Below are 21922 nucleotides of genomic sequence, written 5' to 3'. Positions count from 1 at the left end.
TACCTGTTCTAATAAAGACCCTGAACTGTTTAAGAGGCCTCCGTTTCCTGGCTAATGCGGTTGGAATCATCTCCTCCATCATCCATCATACACTACCCTGGGGCCCTACTCTTCCCGTGGGGAGTTGTACTATTCGGAGCTGCACATTTACATCTGCCCCAGAGGTCTGCACTGCAGCGGCGGTTAGCACTGACCGCAATCCACGGGTGGCGTAGTCGGACATTACTTAAAACTTACAAAGGACTGCCACTGGCCTGACCACCCTGAGTCACGGACCGGGTTGCCACCACTACCCCCATCTTCTCCCTATTGCCCGGCTCCGAGTGCCCGAGAGCAAATACATTAAATCACTAGCAGACAGTGCAGTTATCAAACAATAAAAAATAGACAGGATTCAAATGCAAGCAACATAATGTCAGAACTGATATACACATTAAGTGACTAGATTCCCTGGATAGCTAAATTCGCTGCTGAGGCCAGAACATGGGCTGCCCAGCACTATTTAAGTGCACCCCATGAAGATAGACACTCTAATTTACAAGGCCATAACATATAGGTGCATCTCACAAAATTAGAATATCATCAAAAAGTTAATTTATTTCAGTTCTTCAATGCAAAAAGTGAACCTCATATATTATATAGAGTCATTGCAAACACAGTGATCTATTTCAAGTGTTTATTTCTGTTAATGTCGATGATTATGGCTTACAGCCAATGAAAACACAAAAGTCATTAACTCAGTAAATTAAAATAATTAACAAAAAACACCTGCAAAGACTTCCTAAGCATTTAAAAAGGTCCCTTAGTCTGTTTCAGTAGGCTCCACAATCATGGTGAAGACTGCTGACTTGACAGATGTCCAGAAGGCAGTCATTGACACACTCCACAAGGTCCCAGAGTTCCAATTTTCATTTGAAATCAAGGTCCCAGAGTCTGGAAGAAGAGTGGAGAGGCCACGATCCAAGCTGCTTGAGGTCTAGTGTGAAGTTTCCACAATCAGTGATGGTTTGGGGAGCCATGTCATGTGCTGGTGTAGGTCCACTGTGTTTTTTCAACAGCAAAGTCAGCGCAGCCGTCTACCAGGAAATTTTAGAGCATTTCATGCTTCCCTCCGCCACAGTATCATAGCTACCAGGGGGGCAAAGGGGCGGTGGCCCCGGGCCCCTCGCTCTTAGGGGGCCCATCCAGGGCTACGCCAGTGTAACTGTATCTGGCATGCCCCTGGTGCCAGCATCGGGCCCCACCGCCCGTCACCGCCGCAAGTTTACTGATGAGAGAGGGAGCGCGGATCTCTCTCCCATTAGTCCCTTCTGTGACTGACGTCCCTGGCATCATCACTTGGCGCCCGGCCCGCTGTGCTGAAGATGTGTGCGGGCTGGGTGCTGTGAGCAGCGAGGGAACCAGGAGGAGAGGTGAGTACCGTTTATTTATTTTTTGCCGGGTGGGGGGCGGCATTATATTACAGACTCTGCCTATGGGAAGGGGGAGGTGCATTATACTACAGACTCTGCCTATGGGGGGCATTATACTACAGACTCTGTTTATGAGCAGGGGAGGGCATTATACTACAGACTCTGCCTATGGGGGGGACATTGTACTACAGACTCTGCCTATAAGAGGGGGAGCATTATACTACAGACTCTGCCTATGGGGGGTGCATTTTACTACAGACTCTGCCTATAGGTGGGGCATTATACTACAGACGCTGCCTATGAGATGGGGGGGCATTATACCACAGACTCTGCCTATGAGATGGGGGGGGCATTATACTACAGATTCTGCCTATGAGGAAGGGGGGGCATTATACTACAGACTCTGCCTATGAGGAGGGGGGAGCATTATACTACAGACTCTGCCTATGGGGGGGGCATTATACTGCAGACTCTGCCTATGGGGGGGCATTATACCACAGACTCTGCCTATGATGAGGGGGGGGCATTATACTACAGACTCTGCCTATGGGGGGGAGCTTTATACTACAGACTCTGCCTATGAGGAGGGGGGAGCATTATACTACAGACTCTGCCTATGGGGGGGGCATTATACTGCAGACTCTGCCTATGGGGGGGCATTATACCACAGACTCTGCCTATAAGAGGGGGAGCATTATACTACAGACTCTGCCTATGGGGGGTGCATTTTACTACAGACTCTGCCTATGAGGAGGGGGGGGGGATTATACTACAGACTCTGACTATGAGGAGGGGGGAGCATTATACTACAGACTCTGCCTATGGGGGAGCATTATACTGCAGACTCTGCCTATGGGGGGGCATTATACTACAGACTCTGCCTATGAGGAGGGGGGAAGCATTATACTACAGACTCTGCCTATGGGGGGGACATTGTACTACAGACTCTGCCTATAAGAGGGGGAGCATTATACTACAGACTCTGCCTATGGGGGGTGCATTTTACTACAGACTCTGCCTATAAGTGGGGCATTATACTACAGACGCTGCCTATGAGATGGGGGGGGCATTATACCACAGACTCTGCCTATGAGGAGGGGGGGCACATTACACTACAGACTCTGCCTATGAGATGGGGGGGGCATTATACTACAGATTCTGCCTATGAGGAGGGGGGGGCATTATACTACAGACTCTGCCTATGAGGAGGGGGGAGCATTATACTACAGACTCTGCCTATGGGGGGGGCATTATACTGCAGACTCTGCCTATGGGGGGGCATTATACCACAGACTCTGCCTATGAGGAGGGGGGGAGCATTATACTACAGACTCTGCCTATGGGGGAGAGCTTTATACTACAGACTCTGTCAATGGGGGGAGCATTTTACTACAGACTCTGCCTATAGGGGCGCATTATACTATACGAAGGACTATGGGGAGTGCATTATACTATATTGAGGACTATCTGGTGCATTATACTATGGGGGGGCATTATACTACAGACTCTGCCTATGGGGGTGCATTATACTATATGAAGGACTATGGGGAGTGCATTATACTATATTGAGGACTATCTGGTGCATTATACTATATGTAGGCTATTTATACAGTGTGGGAGATAATGTGGGTTCTTTGAACAGTGTGGGGGCCATCATACAGTGTGGGAGATAATGTGGGATCTTTGTATGGTGTGGAGGCCATCATACAGTGTTGGAGCCATCAGCTTGGGGGCTACTAAGGGGTCAGTATACTGTGTGGGGGTACTATACAGTGAGGGGGAATTATATAGTGAATAGGAGAACATCATACTGGTTAGAGCGGAGCTCTACATGGGGGGAGACTCAGGACAATATTAAATCTTAGGTGGGCACTTATTGTTATAGGGGAACTCAGGTTATCGTGACTGTCGAAGGGGCACTATTACTTTCTAGGGGGCACAATGTGGGCACTGTTTTCTAGGACACTTGCACACGGCATTACTTTATTTTAGAGGTTTGTTTTACCATCTAGAGGGCACACAGTAGGTGCAGTAATAAGGACACATTTTGCAGCAGAGGCTCAGTATTGGGGTATCAGCAGGATGAGAAGTTTGTGCAGGTTGGGGATAGATGTGGTCAGTACCTGAAATGTAAGGAGTCAAATGTGTCTTTGTTGTGATCTCTGCAGACCTGAGACTCTGAGCCCTGGCTGGAGAAGTTGTCGTGTTGGTCTGGGCCAGATGGAAAAGACGGGAAAAGTGAACAATTTAATCAGAAAGAACGTCAGCTGTAAGGTACTATATATAACTGAGCTGTGATCTCTTATATGTTCTGCAGGACTGGCATCTATCAATATATGTCACCATATGGCGGTAATATCAGTGCTGGTCTTTGTATAGAGATTATTTTTAGTAACAGCGCGGTCATCTGCTGAGGTTTTCCTACATCCACTATCTGGGTGCGCCACTATAGTTGTAATCAGGGTTACCTGGTTAGAGGCCCACTCAGAAGTTTCGGCCCCCTGAACCAAAACCTTAGCTACGCCAAGCTTTTTGGAGATGGAAATGTCATTTTCCAGCAGGACTTGGCCCCTGTCCACACTGACAAAAGTACTAATACCTGGTTTAAAACAACAGTATCACTGTGCTTGATTTGCAGCAAACTCGCCTGACCTTAACCCCATAAAGAATCTATGGGGTATTGTCAAGAGGAAAATGAGAGACACCAGACCCAACAATGCAGACGAGCTGAAGGCTTCTATCAAAGCCACCTGGGCTTCCATAACCCCTCAGCAGTGCCACAGGCTGATCCCTCCATGCCACTTTGCCGCATTGATGCAGTAATTGATGTAAAAGGAGCCCCGACCAAGTATTGAGGGCATTTATTGAACATACATTTCAGTAGGATAACATTTTGGATTTTGAAAACATTTTTCAAGCTGTTGTTATAAAGTATTCTAATTAATTGAAATAATGACTTTTGAGTTTTCATTGGCTGTAAGCCATAATCATCAACATTAACAGAAATAAACACGTGAAATAGATCACTCTGTGTGTAATGGCTCTATATAATATATGAGTTTCACTTTTTGTATTGAAGAACTGAATTAAATTAACTTTTCTGGTGATATTCTAATTTTGTGAGATGCACCTGTAGATGGGCTTGGCTGCACCCTGAATAAAAATAGCATGTAAAAAATATATATGATATATATGAGGTATTGGTCGATATTTTGGCCAAAATGTACAAGCTCGCAACCTGCTCAAGGGTCCTCATAGTTGCGAGTCCCTACACTAACATTAAAAGCAAAGTCACAAAAACAAGGAATTAAAGTTCCCACCAAAATTCAAGAATTAACACAGCAAATACAGCAACAATAATTACAAGGATGCAGCAAACCCATATAATGAAGAAGTCAGCAACACAGGTGCAAAATATTGATGAGACAACCACTCACAACCTACCAATTCATGGAGGGGGTGATAGCTTAGTATTAAAACTGCACACAAATAAGCCTTGTATAGGGCACTGGTCACACACAGGTAGTGCACAATGTCTGGCTTACAGCCTATTAGTGAAGCCCAAACTATTAGATTAGGCGGGCTGCCCAGCACTTTTTAAGTGCACCCCATGAAGACAGACACCCTAGTTTACAAGGCCAACATTGATGGGTCTGGCTGCACCCTGAATAAAAATAACGTGCAAAAAATATATATGATATCTATGAGGTATTAGTAAATATTTTGGCCAAAATACACAAGCTCGCAACCCGCGTCAAGGGTCCTCATACTTGCGAGTCCCTACACTAACATTAAAAGCAAAGACAAATTTAAATTCCCACCAAAATTCAAGAATTATCACAGCAAAAAAAGGGCAACAGTGTTTACCTGCCTAGGTCTCAGTACTAATCATACCATATAATAACGATGACAGCAATACAGGTGCAAAATACTGATGCGACAACCACTCACATATTACCAATTAATGGAGGGGGGTGATTACATAGTATTAAAACTTTACCCAAAAATTATATGGGATTGCTACATCCTAATAGTGCATTAGTTCTGAGATCTGGGCAGGTAAATGCTATATTAATAATTGATTTTTGGGGGAAAGTTAAATTCTCTTTTGTTGGCTTTACTTTTAATCTAACTGAAATAAACAAAAGCTTTTTTCCTAAACATTAGGATCTGTGTAGAGCCATCAGCTCAAAACGGCTTCCTCGGACAGACTTGGCATAAGCAGGTCAAAAGGAACCCTGACCTTTACCATTACACCCCTGTACAGGAATGGAGACTTACCACATGCTCATGGTTGCATCTACAGAGTAGCTGCTGGCCAGAGGAGCGAGCTTGAGGCTATAACTCTAACTAAAGCTTTTTTATTACTAAATGATGGGTTCTGTCTAAGGCCATTGGCTCAAAAAGGCTTCCTCGGACAGACTTGGCGCAAGCTACTCCATTCTGCAGATCCCAAGGGAACCCTGGCCTTTACCATTACACCCCTGTATAGGGATAGATACTTACCATAGGCCCAGGGCTGCATCTACAGAGTAGCTGCTGGCCGGAGGAGCGAGCTTGAGGCTATAGTGGTTGATTCAACTCTAACTAAAGCTCTTTTTTCCTTAAATACTGGGATCTGTTTAAGGCTGTTGGCTCAAACAGACTTCCTCGGACAGACTTGGCGCAAGCTACTCCATTCTGCAGATCCCAAGGGAACCCTGGTTTTTACCATTACACCCCTGTACAGGGATAGATACTTACCATAGGCCCAGGGTTGCATCTACAGAGTAGCTGCTGGCCGGAGGAGTGCGCTTGAGGCTTGAGTAGTTGAATCAATCCTAACTAAAGATAATCCTATCTAATGACACTTTCTTGTTAGGACCTGTCTGAGGCCTATGGCTCAAAAAAGCTTATTTGGAAAGACTTGGCAAAAGCCAGTCTATCCTACAGGTTCCAAAGGAACTCTGGCCTTCACTCTTACAGCCCTGTACAGCGATAAAGACTTATTACATGGCCTTGAATGCATCTACATAGTAGATGCTGACTGGAGGGGCAAACTTAAGGCTTGAATGGTTCAGCCAACCCTAACTATTGCTACTTTCTTAAATGTTAAGATATTTCTGAGGCCGTTGGCTCAAACAGGTTTCCTTGGACAGACTGGGCGCAAAACACACCATTTCTGATGGTTCCAAATGAACCCTGGGCTTCACCCTTGAACCTCAATACAGGGACAGTTTCATAGTTTTAAGGTTGAAAGACACAAGTCCATCAAGTTCAACCTAAAAGCTAATGTGTTGATCCAGAGGAAGGCAAAAACCCCATGAGGCAGATGCTAATTGCCCCATATTAGGGGAAAAATTCCTTCCCGACTCCACATATGGCAATCAGACTAGTTCCCTGGATCAACATCCCATAACAAAATCTAGTACGGATAACCTGCAATTTTATATTATTCAAGAAAGGCACACACATACCCTCCTTGAATTTTGTTTTAGAAAATTAAGTATTTCAAGTTCATGTGGTAGACAGTTTCATAACCTCATTGCTCACACAATAAAAATTTGCCAACTAACTTCCTTTAGGCTGAGTTCACACGATGCATATTTAATGCGTTTCCGCGGCGTTTTTGCAGTTGCGTAAACGCCGCGGAAACGCATGAAAAACGCATGGTAGAAGGGCAGCAATGTTCCCCAATTGAAATCCGCATGTGCTGTGCCCATGATGCGGATTTTTCCGCAGCGTAAATGCTGTGCTCAAAAATCCGCAGCATGTCAATTAATTTTGCGTAAACGCAGCGTTTTCGCCGCCATTGACTTGCATTAGAACGCGCCAATTCCGCAAGACAGCATCTGTACTTGCGTAATTGGCGCGTTCTAATGTGCGGATGGTACCCGAGTGTGGAGAAGAGGAGAGTCTCCTCCACACCCAGGTACCATTAAAAAAGCTGTAAAACAAGAATAAAATAAAAAATATATATATACTTACCATCTGTCGGCCCGCGCAGCGCTCCTGCTTGGTTCCCGGCACTTGCAGTGACTTGAAGGACCTGCGCTGACGTCAGAGTCATGTGACGGGTCACGTGACGCTGACGTCGGCAGGTCTTTCAATTCAAAGTTGCCGGCAGCCGGGAGAACGGAGTGTAAAGCAGGACAGCGCGGGCCATCGGAGGTAAGTATATACACTCTCTCGGGTCACGCTATATAAATCCATGCTGTTTGCATGGATTTATATAGTGTGACCTAGTTGTCAAGCACTTTCCAGGTGATGCTAAAATCGCCTGGAAAGCGCTTGTCAATCTGCATGCGGAAATGCATGTGAATCCGCATGTGGATCCGCATGTATTCTGCAGGAAAAACGCATGCACAATCTGCATGCGTTTTTTCTGCCAGGGAGATGCAGAAATGATGCAGAAATTTTCTGCTTCATTTCTGCATCGTGTGCACATACCCTTAGACAAAGTGAATTAGAATCTTTATGCTAGAGTAATTGAATTAACTCTAACTGAAATAGATTAATGCTTTTTTCCTAAATGTTGAAATTTGTTTAAATCCATCAGCTCAAAAAGGCTTTCTCGGACAGACTTGGCGCAAGCTACTCCATTCTGCAGATCCCAAGGGAACCCTGGCCTTTACCATTACACCCCTGTACAGGGATAGATACTTACCATAGGCCCAGGGCTGCATCTAAAGAGTAGCTGCTGGCCGGAGGAGCGAGCTTGAGGCTATAGTGGTTGATTCAACTCTAACTAAAGCTTTTTTTTTCCTAAATACTGGGATCTGTTTAAGGCTGTTGGCTCAAACAGACTTCCTCGGACAGACTTGGCGCAAGCTACTCCATTCTGCAGATCCCAAGGGAACCCTGGTTTTTACCATTACACCCCTGTACAGGGATAGATACTTACCATAGGCCCAGGGTTGCATCTACAGAGTATCTGCTGGCCGGAGGAGTGCGCTTCAGGCTTGAGTAGTTGAATCAAGCCTAACTAAAGAAAAACCTATCTAATGACACTTTCTTGTTAGGACCTGTCTGAGGCCTATGGCTCAAAAAAGCTTCTTTGGAAAGGCTTGGCAAAAGCCAGTCTATCCTACAGGTTCCAAAGGAACTCTGGCCTTCACTCTTACAGCCCTGTACAGCGATAAAGACTTATTACAGGGCCTTGATTGCATCTACATAGTAGATGCTGACTGGAGGGGCAAACTTAAGGCTAGAATGGTTCAGCCAACCCTAACTATTGCTACTTTCTTAAATGTTAAGATATTTCTGAGGCCGTTGGCTCAAACAGGCTTCCTCGGACAGACTGGGCGCAAAACACACCATTTCTGATGGTTCCAAATGAACCCCGGGCTTCACCCTTGAACCTCAATACAGGGACAGTTTCATAGTTTTAAGGTTGAAAAACACAATTCCATCAAGTTCAACCTAAAAGCTAATGTGTTGATCCAGAGGAAGGCAAAATCCCATGAGGCAGATGCTAATTGCCCCATATTAGGGGAAATATTCCTTCCCGACTCCACATATGGCAATCAGACTAGTTCCCTGGATCAACATCCCATAACAAAATCTAGTACGAATAACCTGCAATTCTATATTATTCAAGAAAGGCACACACATGCCCTCCTTGAATTTTTTTTAGAAAATTAAGTATTTCAAGTTCATGTGGTAGAGAGTTCCATAACCTCATTGCTCACACAATAAAAATTTGCCAACTAACTTCCTTTAGACAAAGTGAATGAGGATCTTTATGCTACAGTAATTAAACTAACTCTAACTGAAATAAATGAATGCTTTTTTCCTAAATGTTGAAATTTGTTTAAATCCATCAGCTCAAAAAGGCTTTCTCGGACAGACTTGGCGCAAGCTACTCCATTCTGCAGATCCCAAGGGAACCCTGGCCTTTACCATTACACCCCTGTACAGGGATAGATACTTACCATAGGCCCAGGGCTGCATCTACAGAGTAGCTGCTGGCCGGAGGAGCGAGCTTGAGGCTATAGTGGTTGATTCAACTCTAACTAAAGCTTTTTTTTTCCTAAATACTGGGATCTGTTTAAGGCTGTTGGCTCAAACAGACTTCCTCGGACAGACTTGGCGCAAGCTACTCCATTCTGCAGATCCCAAGGGAACCCTGGTTTTTACCATTACACCCCTGTACAGGGATAGATACTTACCATAGGCCCAGGGTTGCATCTACAGAGTAGCTGCTGGCCAGAGGAGTGCGCTTGAGGCTTGAGTAGGTGAATCAAGCCTAACTAAAGAAAAACCTATCTAATAACACTTTCTTGTTAGGACCTGTCTGAGGCCTATGGCTCAAAAAAGCTTCTTTGGAAAGGCTTGGCAAAAGCCAGTCTATCCTACAGGTTCCAAAGGAACTCTGGCCTTCAGTCTTACAGCCCTGTACAGCGATAAAGACTTATTACAGGGCCTTGATTGCATCTACATAGTAGATGCTGACTGGAGGGGCAAACTTAAGGCTAGAATGGTTCAGCCAACCCTAACTATTGCTACTTTCTTAAATGTTAGGATATTTCTGAGGCCGTTGGCTCAAACAGGCTTCCTCGGACAGACTGGGCGCAAAACACACCATTTCTGATGGTTCCAAATGAACCCTGGGCTTCACCCTTGAACCTCAATACAGGGACAGTTTCATAGTTTTAAGGTTGAAAGACACAAGTCCATCAAGTTCAACCTAAAAGCTAATGTGTTGATCCAGAGGAAGGAAAAAACCCATGAGGCAGATGCTAATTGCCCCATATTAGGGGAAAAATTCCTTCCCGACTTCACATATGGCAATCAGACTAGTTCCCTGGATCAATGTCCCATATCAAAATCTAGTACGAATAACCTGCAATTTTATATTATTCAAGAAAGGCACACACATACCCTCCTTGAATTTTTTTTAGAAAATTAAGTATTTCAAGTTCATGTGGTAGACAGTTTCATAACCTCATTGCTCACACAATAAAAATTTGCCAACTAACTTCCTTTAGACAAAGTGAATTAAGATCTTTATGCCAGAGTAATTGAATTAACTCTAACTGAAATAGATTAATGCTTTTTTCCTAAATGTTGAAATTTGTTTAAATCCATCAGCTCAAAAAGGCTTTCTCGGACAGACTTGGCGCAAGCTACTCCATTCTGCAGATCCCAAGGGAACCCTGGCCTTTACCATTACACCCCTGTACAGGGATAGATACTTACCATAGGCCCAGGGCTGCATCTACAGAGTAGCTGCTGGCCGGAGGAGCGAGCTTGAGGCTATAGTGGTTGATTCAACTCTAACTAAAGCTTTTTTTTTTCCTAAATACTGGGATCTGTTTAAGGCTGTTCGCTTAAACAGACTTCCTCGGACAGACTTGGCGCAAGCTACTCCATTGTGCAGATCTCAAGGGAACCCTGGTTTTTACTATTACACCCCTGCACTGGGATAGATAGTTACCATAGGCCCAGGGTTGCATCTACAGAGTAGCTGCTGGCCGGAGGAGTGCGCTTCAGGCTTGAGTAGTTGAATCAATCCTAACTAAAGAAAAACCTATGTAATGCCACTTTCTTGTTAGGACCTGTCTAAGACCTATGGCTCAAAAAAGCTTCTTTGGAAAGACTTGGCAAAAGCCAGTCTATCCTACAGGTTCCAAAGGAACTCTGGCCTTCACTCTTACAGCCCTGTACAGTGATAAAGACTTATTACAGGGCCTTGGATTGCATCTACATAGTAGATGCTGACTGGAGGGACGAACTTAAGGCTAGAATGGATCACCCACCCTAACTATTGCTACTTTCTTAAATGTTAGGATATTTCTGAGGCCGTTGGCTCAAACAGGCTTTCTTGGACAGACTGGGCGCAAAACACACCATTTCTGATGGTTCCAAATGAACCCTGGGCTTCACCCTTGAACCTCAATACAGGGACAGTTTCATAGTTTTAAGGTTGAAAGACACAAGTCCATCAAGTTCAACCTAAAAGCTAATGTGTTGATCCAGAGGAAGGCAAAAACCCCATGAGGCAGATGCTAATTGCCCCATCTTAGGGGAAAAATTCCTTCCCGACTCCACATATGGCAGTCAGACTAGTTCCCTGGATCAACGTCCCATAACAAAATCTATTACCACTAACCTGAAATGTTATATTATTCAAGGAACATTTTTCATCAAGCAGTTTTCACCGGAAATGTGTTGCACAACTGTTTGAATCTCAGTAAATTCCTGCGCAACTTACATTTGAATACTCTGACCTTTTTACACCCACTCTTTTAACTTCTTAAATAGTGAACAGAGCTTATCTGGACCGCTTGTGGCTTAGCTTTACCTGAAAACTTATTACAAATTAGGCTGGAAAAGTGGTGTAAATTAGGACTGAAATTGACTCCATCTTTTGACTGGAGTACATTTCTTGAGGTGTAGTACGTCAGCTTTAAGGGGATATTTCAATAAATGAATGACCCTGGCTGCAGGTATAAAGAATCAAACTGTGCTGTCCTGACCCATTCCTGGGATTGTGTATGGCACTGACATCACCTCAATACTGCCGCAGCCAACAAATGTAATCAGACGGACTGCCCAGCTGAGCGCACTGAGCTGCTGCAGCTCTGAGATGGTGAAACCTCTTTTTTTTTAATTAAATGACCTGCAGCTAGGGACATTCATTTATTGAAAGGGAACAACCCCTTTAAGGATGAGTCAAGTTCATTAAGAGGTTTAGTCTTTTTAATGAATTTGGTGCACGTTCCTCCAATAGGCGCTTCATGAATGCTGGTATAGAAATCCACCAGCCTTGATGAATCGGCCACCATAGGTTTACATGGCATGAGCATATACAGAACAGTTGTGTAGTATACGTTACCAGGCCCTCATGATGCTCTTGGTCCTGGATGGCCTTCCACAGTCTGCTTTCTTGCTTCATCATCTTGAAGGGCTCCACTTTCTTTTCTTCTGGCTGGCATGGTGCGGCTCTATCATCCTGCTCCTTTAACACGAAGGGACGAATGACTGTAAAGCTGCCAGGAGCGTTTTTTTTATCCCCTTAGATCATTGTGACACCACAAAGTGATGACATAGACGAGTGGGTGAGGCGCCTTTATTCAGTCATCGGATGTGGTCAGAAGAAATTAGCATATTCCGTGATGTTACTACAATGAGAACAGACATGAACATTCTATTCGGAACCCGACCGCCATTATCAGCGGAACCTTCACTGCTGTCAGATTGGCACTAAAAACAAAAAGAGACCGCGGTGAACCTGGACAGTAACAATCTACAGGGACTGTGACTGCTAAGCGGACTTCATGTCAGATGTTATGCAGTTTTGTCAGAAAAAAAAACAATAAAATATATAAAAGACAGGCTCCAATAAACCTTAAACACTGGGCTGTAGTCACAGATTCTCCTTCCACCTGCAGCACATTGCTCCCCTGCCTAACCCTCCCCGTCCTGCAGCATGTTTCTCACCGCTTAATTCTCCCACTCCTGCAGCACATCACTCCCCTGTCTAAACCTCCCCCTCTTGCGGCACATTGCTCCCGTCTAATCCTCCCCTCCTTGCAGCACATTGTGCCCTTTCTAAATCTCCCCCTTCCTGCACCACATCACCCACTGCCAAATCCCCTCTTGCACCACATCGCCCACTGCCAAATCCTGCACTTCCTGCAGCATATCGCTCCCTGCCTAATCCTCTCCTATTGCATTACATCACTCCCCTGCATAAGCCACCTCTTCCTGCAGCACATCGCTTCCCTGCCTAAGCCTCCCCCTCCTGCATTACATCACTCCCCTGCCTAATCCTCCTCTTCCTGCAGCACAGCGCTCCCTGCCTAATCCTCCTCTTCCTGCAGCACATCGCTTCCCTGCCTAAGCCTCCCCCTCCTGCATTACATCACTCCCCTGCCTAATCCTCCTCTTCCTGCAGCACACCACTCCCCTGGCTAATCTTCCCCCTCCTGCAGCACATCGCTCCCCTGACCCCCTCTTACGTGACATCTTTTCTATCAGTTACATTTGTGAAGTAACTGCTGTCTCCTGTGAGCAGTGGAGAGCGAAGCTGAGAGCCAGGAGGCTCTGCCCCTCTGCCCCTTCTTGCCACATCATCATCCATCTACATCAGGGCTGTCAAACTCAAATATATAGAGGGCCAAAAGGAAGAGTTTAACTCAGAAAAATAAGTCAACACTTTATCAGATGTTTCTGTGAAAACTTGAGTACAACAAATAAGATTTTGTTATTTTCCCTCAGTTATAAAAAAAATAGTTATGAGAAAAGTGTGACAAAAAGGAGTCATAAAATGCACCAAAATGAAATATCACAATTTATGGCTCAAATTGAGGTGAAGCAAGGAAGAGGTTGAGCTTAGCTAATGAGATGCATCAAACATACAAAATTCTCACAAAATTAGAATATCATCAAAAAGTTTATTTATTTCAGTTCTTCAATCCAAAAAGTGAAACTCATATATTATACAGAGTCATTACAGAGTGATCTATTTCAAGTGTTTATTTCTGTTAATGTTGATAATGATGGCTTACAGCCAATGAAAACACAAAGTCATTATCTCAGTAAATTAGAATAATTAACAAAAATCACCTGCAAAGGCTTCTTACGCATTTAAAAAGGTCCCTTTGTCTGTTTCAGTAGGCTCCACAATCATGGGGAAGACTGATGACTTGACAGATGTCCAGAAGGCAGTCATTGACACACTCCACAAGGAGTGTAAACCACAAAAGGTCATTGCTAAAGAAGCTGGCTGTTAACAGAGTGCTGTATCCAAGCATATTTATGGAAAGTTGAGTGGAAAGAAAAAGTGTGGTAGGAAGAGGTGCACAAGCAACCGGGATAACCGCAGCCTTGAAAAGATTGTTAAGGAAAGGCCATTCAAACATTTGGGGAAGATTCACAAGGAGTGGACTGCTGCTGGAGTCATTGCTTCAAGAGCCACCACACACAGACGTATCCAGGACATGGGCTACAAGTGTCACATTCCTTGTGTCGAGCCACTCATCACCAATAGACAACGCCAGAAGCATCTTACCTGGGCCAAGGAGAAAAACACCTGGACTGTTGCTCAGTGGTCCAAGGTGTTGTTTTCCGATGAAAGTAAATTTTGCATTTAATTTGGAAATCAAGGTCCCAGAGTCTGGAGGAAGAGTGGAGAGGCCACAATCCAAGCTGCTTGAGGTCTCGTGTGAAGTTTCCACAATCGGTGATGGTTTGGGGAGCCATGTCATCTGCTGGTGTAGGTCCACTGTGTTTTATCAAGACCAAAGTCAGCGCACCCGTCTACCAGGACATTGTAGAGCACTTCATGCTTCCCTCTGCCGACAAGCTTTTTGGAGATGGAAATGTCATTTTCCAGCAGGACTTGGCACCTGTCCACACTGCCAAAAGTACCAATACCTGGTTTACACAACAGTATCACTGTGCTTGATTGGCAGCAAACTCACCTGACCTTAACCCCATAGAGAATCTATTATAGAGAATCTATGGGGTATTGTCAAGAGAAAGATGAGAGACACCAGACCCAACAATGCAGACGAGCTGAAGGCTTCTATCAAAGCCACCTGGGCTTCCATAACACCTCAGCAGTGTCACAGGCTGATCGCCTCCATGCCACATTGCCGCATTGATGCAGTAATTGATGCAAAAGGAGCCTGGCCAAGTATTGAGGGCATTTACTGAACATACATTTCAGTAGGACAACATTTCAGATTTTAAAAACATTTTTCAAGCTGGTGTTATAAAGTATTCTAATTTACTGAGATAATAGCATTAACAGAAATAAACACTTGAAATAGATCACTCTGTCTGTAATGACTCTATATAATATGAGTTTTACTATTTGTATTGAAGAACTGAAATAAATTAACTTTTTGATGATATTCTAATTTTGTGAGAAGCACCTATAGTATGCTATATGCCCAATTTTAACAAATGTACTGCAATTTTTCCTGAATGTGTTCAGAAATGTACAGATGTGTAAGCAGACAAATGCAGAGACTTAGGCTATGTGCCCACGATGCACAAAAGCTCCGGATTTTTCCTGAGCGTTTCTGCATCTCCCTGGCAGAAAAAACGCATGCGGATTGTACATGCGGATTGTACATGCGGATTGTGCATGCGGATTGTACATGCGGATTGTACATGCGGATTGTACATGCGGATTGTACATGCGGATTGTACATGCCGATTGTACATGCGGATTGTATATGCGGATTGTATATGCGGATTGTACATGCGGATTGTACATGCGGATTGTACATGCGGATTGTTCATGCGGATTGTACATGCGTTTTTCCTGCCAGGGACATGCAGAAGTGAAGTGTTCTTCACATGCATTTCCACATGCGGGTTGACAAGCGCTTTACAAGCGATTTTAGCATCACTTGGAAAGTGCTTGTCAATTTGGTCACACTATAGAAATCCATGAAAACGGCATGGATTTATATAGTGTGACCCCAAAGACTGGTTAAAAATAAAAAAATCTACTGTATAATTGTCTTATCCCGTCTGTCTGTCTGTCTGTTTGTCCGTCTGTCCTGGAAATCCCGCGTCGCTCATTGGTCCGGCAGCGGCCAATCAGCGCCGCGGGATTTCTGAAAAAAGATGGCGGCCGTTAGCGGCTCGTCTGCGGGACGGAGCTCAGCGGCGATGCAGCCGGGAGATGAGCGCCGCGAGGCGCTCATCTCCCGGCCGGTACCAGCAGAAGGACATCGACCGCCGGACCCATCTGCGGGACGGAGATGCAGCCGGGAGCCAAGATCGTGTAGCCAAGATCGGTGATTGGTCGCGGCCGATATTTAAATTTGGCGCCCAAATCGGTGATTGGTCGCGGGCAGCGTCCGCGACCAATCAGTACAGTAGTGTTTAACTTTTGCGGCAAGATCAGTGATTGGTCGCGGGCCAAGACCGCGACCAATCACCGATTTGTGCGGCACATTTAAATAGCGGCCGCGACCAATTGGATGTAAGCGCCGCTCCCCGGTCCTCCCTTCACCCCCTAGCCGCATGGATGTCAGCGCCGCTCCCCGGTCCTCCCTTCACACTCTAGCCGCATGGATGTCAGCGCCGCTCCCCGGTCCTCCCTTCACACCCTAGCCGCTGATGTCCCCACAGTATCTGCATGGTGTTACAAAGGTCCGGACATTTGTGTTAAAAATCGCTGATTGGTCGCCGACGCTATTTAAATGTGGCGCCAAAATCGGTGATTGGTCGCGCCCAGCGTCGGCGACCAATCAGCGATTTTTAACACAATTGTCCGGACCTTTGTAACACCATGCGGATACTGTGGGGACATCAGCGGCTAGGGTGTGAAGGGAGGACCGGGGAGCGGCGCTGACATCCAATTGGTCGCAGCCGCTATTTAAATGTGCCGCACAAATCGGTGATTGGTCGCGGTCTTGGCCCGCGACCAATCACTGATCTTGCCGCAAAAGTTAAACACTACTGTGCTGATTGGTCGCGGACGCTGCCCGCGACCAATCACCGATTTGGGCGCCAAATTTAAATATCGGCCGCGACCAATCACCGATCTTGGCTCCACATTTAAACACCGCTGTACTGATTGGTCGCGGACGCTATTTAAATGTGGCGCCAAAATCGGTGATTGGTCGCGCCAAGCGTCGGCGACCAATCAGCACAGCGGTGTTTAAATGTGGAGCCAAGATCGGTGATTGGTCGCGGCCGATATTTAAATTTGGCGCCCAAATCGGTGATTGGTCGCGGGCAGCGCCAGCGACCAATCACCGATTTTTAACACAAATGTCCGGACCTTTGTAACACCATGCGGATACTGTGGGGACATCAGCGGCTAGGGTGTCAAGGGAGGACCGGGGAGCGGCGCTGCGGGTCCGGATACTTCTGCTGCGAGCAGTCGCTCATCTCCCGGCTTCTCGCAGCGGAAGTAGCCGCACAGGCAGCGGCGCTCCCCGGTCCTCACTAATACGCTTCCGCTCCCCGGTCCTCACCAATACGATTCACTGATTGGTCTCGCTCTCCACACGCGACCAATCAGTGATCTTGGCGCTAAAGTTAAACACCGCTCTGCTGATTGGTCGCGGCCGCTGCCCGTGACCAATCACCGATTTGGGCGCCACATTTAAATAGCGGCCGCGACCAATCACCGATCTTGCCGCCACATTTAAACACTGCTGTGCTGATTGGTCGCGGACGCCAGACGCGACCAATCAGCGATTTTGGCGCCAAATTTAAACCCGCTCCGCTAGTTGGTCGCGGATGCCGGCCGCGACTAATCAGCATTACTGGCGCCAAATTTAAACACCGCTCTGCTGATTGATCGCGGTCGCTGGCCGAGATCAATCAGCAGTATTGGCGCCAAATTTAAACACCGCTCTGCTGATTAGTCGCGGTCGCCGTCCGCGACCAATCAGCAATATTGGCGCAAAATTTAAACACCGCTCTGCTGATTGGTCGCGGTCGCCGTCCGCGACCAATCAGCAGTATTGGCGCCAAATTTAAACCCCGCTATGCTGATTGGTCGCGGTTGCCGGCCGCGACCAATCAGCAGTATTGGCGCCAAATTTAAACACCGCTCTGCTGATTGGTCGCGGGCGGCGATTGCGACCAATCAGCATTATTGGCGCCAAATTTAAACCCCGCTCTGCTGATTGGTCGAGACAGCAGGCCGCCACCAATCAGCAATTTTGGCGCCAAATTTAAACCCCGCTCTGCTGATTGGTCGCGGTTGCCGGCCGCGACTAATCAGTATTGTTGGCGCCAAATTGCCGGCCGCGACTAATCAGCATTATTGCCGCCAAATTTAAACACCGCTCTGCTGAATGGTCGTGGCCGTGACCAGTCACCACTATTGGCGCCAAATTTAAACACCGCTTTGCTGATTGGTCGCGACCGGCGGCTGCAACCAATCAGCATTATTGGCGCAAAATTTAAACCCCGCTCTGCTGATTGGTCACGTTCGCTGGCCGCGACCAATCAGCATTATTGGCGCAAAATTTAAACCCCGCCCTGCTGATTAGTCGCGACTGCCGGCCGTGACCAATCAGCGATATAGCCGCTAAATTTCAACACCGCTTTGCTGATTTGTCGCGGTTGTTGGCCGCGACCAATCAGCGATTTTGGCGCCAAATTTAAACACCGCTCTGCTGATTGCGCCCGGTCTGCCGCATACATATTCTAGAATACCCGATGCGTTAGAATCAGGCCACCATCTATAAATCTCTACTTAACTTCCGATGGCCCCCGCAGTCTTGCTTCGCTCCGTCCTGGCTGCCGGCAGATCGCGGTACACTGAAGGACCTGCTGTCACATGACTATGACGTCAGCGCAGGTCCTTCAGTCCATCGCGAGCTGCCGGCATGGGAGGACGAGCGCAGCGGGGGCCGTCAGAAGGTAAATATAACATTTATTTTATATTTTATTCTTTTTTTTGACAGGTTCTATGGTACCCGGGTCCGGAGGAGAGTCTCCCATCTTCCACACGCGGGTACCATCCGCACATTGAACGTATGTATTCCGCATGTGCTTATCTAGTGAAGCGGAATCCATTTGTTCCAATGCAAGTCAATGGCGGCGAAAAAGCAGCGCTTACGCGAAATAATTGGTAGTGCTGCGTTTTTTTCCGCAATGATAATCCGCAGTGGAAATTTCCGCAGCATGTGCACAGCACATGCGGACTATCATTGGGGAACATGGCAGACCTTCTAAAATGCGTTTTTAAGCGTTTCTGCAGCGTTTTTGCCATGCCGAAACGCTTAAAAAACGCATTGTGGGCACACAGCCTTAGACCATGTGCCCACGCAGCGTTTTTGTAGCATTTTTGCGGCATTTTTACGGCCGCGAAAACGTTTGTAGAACAGTCTGCCATGCAAAGCCATGTGAATTCGGATGTGCTGTGCACATGATGCGCTAATTTGCGCGCCGAATTCGCATTACTTTGCAAAACGCAGCATGACCATTTCTACTGCGATTACGCTGAAGCTTATTCGCGATGCGTGTGGTATCTGGGAGGAAGACGAGACTACAACTCCTCTTCATCCCGGCTACCACGCGGTGAAAAAAAGAAATAAAAAAGTTAAAAACAAACAAAACCTGTATATTCACCTCTCCGGCGGCCCCCGGTCTGCTCTCCGGTCTCCTCCGGTCTGCTGTCTGTACTGTCAGGACCTGCGGTGACGTCATTTAGTCAGGTGATGGTTGCATGACCGCTGACGTCGGCATCAGGTGATGGTCGCGTGGCCATCAGCTGACTAAATGACGTCACCGCAGGTCCTGACCGTACACTGCAGGACGCTGAAGAGAGAAGACGCGGCCGGGAGCAGACCGGAGGAGACCGAAGAGCAGACCGGGGGCCGCCGGAGAGGTGAATATACCGTTGTTTTTTTTTATTTATTAACGTTTTCTTTTTTTTACTATAGATGCCGCATTTAAAGCATCTAAGTTGTTCACACATTATAGATCCATGTCGGTTGCATGGATTTATATTGTGTGATCAACTTGTCAAGCACTTTTCCAAGTGATGCTCAAAATTGCTTGGAAAAGTGCTTGAAAAAACGCATGTGAAAACGCTTCTCTCTGGCAGAAAAAACGCATGTAAATCTGCATCAAATCTGCTAGGTGTGCACACAGCCTTATAGCTGGTTTTGCTCTGAGCTGAGATGTCCGGGCTGAATAATGCTCTGGGAGCAGAACCCATCAGCAGAATCTGTCTGTTTCCTGCCTTGTAGCAGTGGATCCCGGCTATTTAGCTCACAGAGCATTGTCTACACAAGATACAATTGTATCCAATTTTCAGCTGGGAACAGGACTATGGACAAGTTTTGCAGCAACTGCATTTGTGATAGGAAATGTTGATCAATCTAGATTTTCTTCAGTGTTCTTATTCATTGCAGAAAATCTTAAAAAAGCCGAGGAATGTGGGCAACATGGTGGGTCAATGATTAACGCTGTAGGGCTGGGTTCATATAATAGCAAGGACAACATCTGCAAGGAGTTTGTATGTTCTCCCCGTGTTTGTGTGGGTTTCCTCCGGGTTCTCCGGTTTCCTCCCACACTCCAAAGACATACTGATAGGGAATTCATATTGTGAGCCCCAATGGGGACAGTGATGATAATGTCTGTAAGGTGCTACAAAATCTAACGGCGCTATATAAGAGAGTAAAATAAATATATAACTAAATAAAATGAATGTATTAAAAGGCTAAGATTGCAAAGAGCTTGTAAAAACAAGAAACTTTGCGATTTTTAATTCTGCAGTGTACAGCTCATTGCTATGGTTACTGACCACCTGAGAAGTGGCCGGTCTCCTTGGCAAGAAGCGCTCACTTGCAGACTGGTGGACTTCAGCGCCCCTGTGCCTGTCCCATTCTGCAGAGGCAAAGCCGCCTCTGCCCGCAGAATGCAAGAGGGCACAATTCAGACAAGCGGCTCAGCCAAGCCACCGGCCAGAACTGTAAATCTTCAGCTTCTGATGAGAGGAACACAAGACCACCCCTTTAATAAAGGAGTAGAGCAGAACTCATACAGTGATTAGTGGGGGTCTGACACCTGAAATCCCCAGACATCAGCTACTTCTGCAAGATGATGTACACAGTGTTAAGAGCTGGAATAGCACAGCTCCGCACACTGTGCAATGGCTGGTTTCAGGTACTACAGCTCAGATCACAATCATTTCAATAGGAGCTGCAGTACCAAGATCGGCCACTACACAGTGTACAGCGCTGTGCTGTTTGGTCTCTACGCTGAGTATTTCCAGCTGCTGTCTTATTGGTGAGGGGGCCGTGTGTTGGAACCTCACTGATCTGATATTGATGACCAGGGTCGGACTGCGGTGTCTGGGGCCCACAGGGGAAATTAACTCTAGGGGCCCACCTACAGCAAGATGCAAATATCTGTTATCCGCTCTCGCTGTTATAGTGGAGCATTGACTGGCGGCTCCTGCACATCTACTGGGCGACACTCTAACTGGGATGGACATGTTTGCATTAAAGGGCTTCTTTGGTTAAAACTAGTGTTGAGCGAGTATGTTCTGTTAACCCTTTCGGCGAGTATGCTCGGGCCGAGCTCCGAGTATTTATAGCTCCTCGGTGATATGGTTGAATCGCTCCCGTGTGCATGATTTGCGACTGTTTGACGGTTTTAATACATGTGAGGAATGTGTAAGAAATAGACATTCCTCACATGTATTAACCCCTTAAGCCCCGGAGCATTTTCCGTTTTTGCATTTTCGCTTTTTGCTCCACTTGTTCCCAGAGCCATAGCGTTTTTATTTTTTGGTCAATATGGCCATGTTAGGGCTTATTTTTTGCGGGACGAGTTGTACTTTTCAACGCCATTACTAGTTTTACCATGCCGTGTACGGGAAAACGGGAAAAAAATTCCAAGCGCCGTGAAATTGCAAAAAAAGTGCAATACCACTGAGATTTTTTTTTATTTTTTTTACCACGTTCACTGAATGCTAAAACTGACCTGCCATTATTATTCTCCATGTCATTAAGAGCTCGTAGACACCAAACATGTATAGGTTCTTTTTTATTTAAGTGATGAAAAAAAAATCCAAAGTTTGGTAAAAA

Source organism: Phyllobates terribilis, unplaced genomic scaffold (genome assembly GCF_046119375.1).
Source record: "Phyllobates terribilis strain yellow unplaced genomic scaffold, ASM4611937v1 Scaffold_30__1_contigs__length_15301838, whole genome shotgun sequence".
Classification (NCBI taxonomy): Eukaryota; Metazoa; Chordata; class Amphibia; order Anura; family Dendrobatidae; genus Phyllobates; species Phyllobates terribilis.
The sequence above is the reverse complement of the archived record's forward strand: the minus strand, read 5'-3'. Positions refer to the sequence as shown.